Raw genomic sequence first — 6,260 nt, forward strand, 5'->3', positions numbered from 1 at the left:
GTATAATATATACGTAATAAAATATAATTTTACCAATAAATTGTCCTAGATATAATTATTACATAAATCGGTATCAATTATTGTGCTACATATTAGTATATAATATATGTCTTCATGTCTTAATGTGATAGGAATATACGATGTGTGCAAACAAATGAAATTATAAACAAATATAAATTAAATGTGCAACAAGAGACGTTATTGAGTCAAGACCAGTGGCCCAGTGGCGTAACTATAATTCATCTGATGAATTATTGTGATACAAAACTGCAGATGTAAATTTGTCAACTAATACAGTTCCATCGCCATTGCATCACGTTTGAACAGACTACCATAGGAAGTTTATTATACTTGTTTTCCACATAAAGGTACATTGATGATTTTTTCTAGAGTTTTTAGTCGTTTAATCGTTTTATCAAACTTTTTGATAAGTGATTCGAATATAACAACGAATTCCTTTATGTATAGATTTGGATCTTATGACATCACGCATAATGTTTAAAACGCTGTCACTTTAGAACGAATCACCGTTGACAATTTTTATTTACATTTTTTGTGTATGAAAATTCGTAATAATAATGATAGCTAATAAAAATAATAATATGACATTTGTGCTGTATAGTCCTTTAGTTATTACTATATCTATATATGTGTATTTGACTTAATGCATGATTATTATATGATCAATTTTGAAATTTTGCCCTTCCAACTAAAATTTCTAGTTACGACAATGGTCAAGACTGTATACTACTATACTGCATGTAGGACCGGGTAAATCGTAAGTTATGTATAAGTAACTGTACTCGCACGGTATGGAGAAAGACAGACGCACACATGACAAAAGAAACAGACAGTGTCTTATAAGTTGTATACTTGATCAAAAGATGGCAGGTGAAATTATATCAAAGGAATTGACGCATCCAAAGACTATATTTCTCTAGTCTCTCTTCGGCGTCAAGTCCTTGTATATAAGTTCATCGTTGTCATTGAAAAATTTACCGTCAGGTTACCGTCATACAAAACCATATAACGTGTGCCTCTTTATTGCTATCATGTATTAATGCATGCCAATATAATGTTCTTTGGTAATTGTTTCTGTCGTTAAGAGGACGTTTCACCCGCATGTGTTGTCTCCGTCTTACAAGTGCGTAACATTACAAAAACTTTTACGCGCGGGAAAGAACCGAGAAAGATACAGTTATAACTAAGAAACGAAATTTTCATCACATAAAAAGGAGAATTTTGTCTGTGCAATATCGTTTTTATTTTTTCGATATCAGAACTACAAAAAAAGTTATTCATGCTTAAAAAACGCAAAATTAATGTATTATAAAACAATAAGAATTTTTGTTGTATAAGTGATATCGAAAAAATAAAAACGATATTGCACAGACAAAATTCACCTTTTTATGTGGTGAAAATTTCGTTTCTTAGTTATAACTGTATCTTTCTCTGTTCTTTCCCGCGCAAAACAGTTTTTGCAATGTTACGCACTTGTAAGACGGAGACAACACATGCGGGTGAAACGTCCTCTTAATACGTGGAGATTCAGGTATAACCCACATAGCCACATATACTCAGGTACACATTTGAGGAATGTTAGTCAAATCTTATTATAATCAAATACGCAAGAAAGAATGATGTTTGTTTTATGCAACATATAATCTGAAGGTATAAAGAGTAATATTTGAATTTTTGAAATAATTATTGGTATTCTCACTGTGTATTTTATTATTTTTTAATAATTTTTTTTTGCATCGGTATTTTAACAACATTTAATGCATATTTTACAATATTTTATTTTATAAATCGTATACCTTGTTATAAAAAGTATTTTTTTGGACGAATTGTGGATAAGTAAACGAAAAGAATCTCTAAAATAACAACGAACTATTTGTAAGAAGAAATCGAATTCATTGATGCCAAATAAAAAGAGGTAAAACACGAATACGTATATTATATAGAGAATATAGGTACATAATATATGTTATATGTAAGTTCGTCTGAGACTTTGACGCTGGTCATAACAGACTTGAAAAAGATTATTCGTTAATTATATTTATATGCATCACCTTTAAGTGGTGGTCAACTGATTTTGTCGTGGAGGTATATATGACTGATTTTTTAATATGCAGTATTTAATATATAAAAATACAATTTATGGCTATCAGATCTTACGAGCATTGAAAAAAAGGTCATGAGTTGGATGTATCCGCTTTATTTCCTTCTGTTTGACCACCATGTCTTATAAGATTTATAATGTATATTGTATAATACAAAAGGTTATAACTGAAAGACCCGACTAATGAAATAACTTTTGTTCTAATAAATATATTTTATTATTATTTTTATACATAATTTACAGAAGCGTCAGAAGCATGCCGTACACATATTATATTATAACATTTTTAATTTTTTATTGAAAATAAAAATAATTTAAATCTGGTAAAAAAAAAAAAAAAAGTGGGTTACTGTAATGGATGGAATTAAATTTGAATCCAATGATATCATATCATTGTATACGAAAAACGATTCTGAGCGCAGACGGTTTATCTGTCTAGGATATATCACAGATTATTAAACATTTTCAAATCTTAGATTTAAAAAGAAAATTTTTATGAATTTCTAGCTTAAAATCATTTGCGAATTTTTGTGATTTTTACGTATTTTGCCAAAATTCAAGCTTTGAATGTTTATAATAAAAAAATAGGACTACGAATTTATTTTATTTTTCAACTGGTATTGTAACAATATGTTTAGAGCCTTGTATTAAATTTTCAAGCTTTTTTACCCAACAAATAAATTTTTATCGATATTAATTTAAAAAAAACTAATAATGATCGAAAATTGAAAATACCTATGAATAATTCAACTTCAGTCAAAAATGTTTGAAAATTTCATGGTGGATAGAATATACTTTATATAAACATTCGGTGAAAATTTCATGTATCTTTTTTTTTAAGTTACATCAAAAACCAAAATCGATTTTGTCAAAAACTGATTGTGCGTAAAATTTCCCGTTTTCCCTTAATTTTTAGTTTGTTTATACCGATTATTTAGGAAAATGCTCTGATCGAACGAAGTACTGAAGTAAAAAATCGAAGCATGCACTTTTACTGCCCCAAAACGTGATGACAGACACAAAAATGAAATAAAATAAAAACAAACATCATGGTAAAATCAATACATTCATCGCTCCGCTCAGAACCTAAAATTATAGTACATGAAAATCTGGTTTTTAAAAAATATTTTAATTGTTTATTTTAACCAGAATATATTTGTGTATTTGGCACTATTTTGTTGGTCTTGATTTAGTTATTTTAAAATATTTGATTTTTGATAAGCCTTAGAACTTTTAGATCTTCGTACGTGGCCATTGATAAAGACGATAATAAAGTACTTAGAATTTTTATAAGCTGCCACACAATATTTCATATGCAGCGCTGTGGTTTAAGAACATCACCAGGGATCGAAGTGAATTTCTCAATATATATACATAATATATGTATAATAAACATTATAAAATATTATACATTTATTTTGGGACAAAAAGTATTTAATATTATCTAACTCAATGCGAGTACTTATTAAATAGAAGAATTAAAAATATCATGGGAGGGATAGCAATTGCTTTTTTAGGTCACCATTTGATATTCATTTATAATTTTCTATTTACAACTTATTACTCTCATAGATTGGATATCATATAATATATCAATATATTATGCAGTCTTCCATACACTTATTTTCAAGTTATAAAATAATACTTTTTCGTTCAATTTAAAAATAGTGTGTGGAACTACGGAAGCTGCGTCAATGCATAAGCGGGCAAGTTTATCGAAAAACTGAAGAAAAGTCGATATTACGAAGGTAATAAATTTTAATGTACGAATAAAATTATCAGTGTTTGTCACCTGTGTAGGTTAGGAATGAGAATTAAAAATATACAGAGTGATTTACCAAGCATGCTAATTAGTAATTACCCCCATTTTTTCTTCAATAAAGAATTTATTTAAATTCTAATTTTTGGACTATAAATGGTTTTTAATAATTAATATTAATCAAACAAAATTTATAATTTGTAAAAATTGTCCAATAATTACTATAACAACGAAATCTAATATAATATTATTATATTATATAATTTATGTTTTCGTAAAACCTTTTCTTAGGACTATTATCCTTGGCATAGACGTTTCAACAACAGAGAAACCGCACTAATTCGAATTTTTAATTATAGGGAGGAAGGTTGATACGTTAAAATTTTTCCAAAAAATTATCTATTATGCCATTTTAAATATAGATAAGAGATTTTTATTTGAAAATAGAAATTTGTATCGCTATGGGTGAATTAAACTGTATAATATGTGGTGCTCAGGTGCACGAACAAAATATAATATGAATTACACAGAATATTGCTTATCATAGATAATTAGATAAGTATAAAATTGTAGTGCATGTGTGACCACTGACCAGTTTTAAATGGTATAGGCAATGCTTTACGATTATTCATAATATTTGATATCATAATAATAATATATACTTATTGATTATTAAAGCTTAAGAAAACTTTCACAATATTTTATAAATAGATCCTCGATATTCAAATATGGTTTATATGATGGTTATCTAGAGAGCTAGTCGTAGCTAACAGAAATACTGTATTCATTTTATATATATATATATATATGCCTAATACCTTTAGCATATTTGTATGAGGATAAACTGTATAAGATAAACTGGTTATTTTTAATAATATGTAAATTTGAACTGGAATGTGAATCTTAAAATAGACTTAAGACATAACGAACAAGCCTGTTTTTCGTAGTTTTAAATTTGTTTATTCCATTACAATTAAATAATATGTTATATTATGATCAATGTTCATTAGGTAAAAGTATGATTATTTGAAATTATTGTATAAAACCTGTAATGCTTGTTTGCTATAATGCTTTATTGAGTAGAAAGTACTTTATTGTCATTACTATTATGTGTTTGTTAGTTGTTTTACGGTTGCGGGATTTTTTTTTGCCATCAGATTTGTTGCTAGAAATGAAAACAAATATTTTATTAATAATAATGGAATATAAAAACAATTGAATGTTAAAACTCAAAAATTCAAGAAAAAAGAAGAATAATAATTAATAACTATAATAAGAACCTATACTTGTAAGTATATTTTTGTTTCAAAATTCAAAGATCATGTTTTTGATTTCTAATAACTTATAAAAGTTCTAAGTGCGTAACTCCTTACTGAGGTTACTTTGTAGCTTTATATGCATATTTTCAAAGCGTTTAAGATTAATTCGATCTCGATTTCATCACCTAGCTATATTCATCACCTAACTTTATCAATCGTCATGCCTACAGGGTCAATATTGATTATTGAACCTTCTAAATTATACCACTTTTACATTTATATAATGCCAGTCGTGCCCACCTATAATTTAAATTTGTTTTTTGGTTAGTTTAATATCGCTTCAATTTTAACCAATTATACATAGGTATTAAGGGATACATACTATACACCTCACAAAGCAAAATATCGTTCAAATATATACACAAAACACAATAGATATTAAATCTAAATAAATAGATTATACTTATATATTCTATTTAAATTATAGTCAGAAAATTATATTTTAGATAGTTGTAGTTATTGACTACTGTATAATTTGTATACATTGATAATATCACTCAAAGAAAACTATATTGAACATCAGATACATAAATCTCTTATTATTTATCAATATTCTATACGGAGTTTCTATACGGAAGCGCAGCGTAGTAAAGATTTGTTTATATGGCTGTGTGTCTATCTTGGTTTAACCTGATAATAATAAAAAAAAAATCGTACATATAATAAAAAGCAGGTCACTAAATAATTTTCTTCAGTAAAAAAAATTGAGGAATCATATAAATAATATATGTTTTTGGGTATAGTGCAGTAAAATATCATTAGCATGCTAAATTTTGCTAGGAGCTTAAATGAATTTCTTTTATTATTATTGTTGATTTTTTTTTTCTATGGCATTAAACAAAGCGTAACAAAAATTGGCATCGCAAAAATCGGTTAAAAAAGTCGTACTCAGTCCAAAAACATGCCTATGTTTAAAAAAGGGCAGACAATTGTTGAATAATTTTTATATTTCTGAGACAGTATTTCAATATTATAAAACTGTGAGTTATTGCTTGACACTTTGACAGTCCAGTAGGTTCATCATAATTAAATAGTGTAACATTCCTCATGCTTTATATGC

Source organism: Diuraphis noxia, unplaced genomic scaffold (assembly GCF_037042655.1).
Source record: "Diuraphis noxia isolate RWA-SAM2 unplaced genomic scaffold, SU_Dnox_SAM2 contig0004, whole genome shotgun sequence".
NCBI lineage: Eukaryota > Metazoa > Arthropoda > Insecta > Hemiptera > Aphididae > Diuraphis > Diuraphis noxia.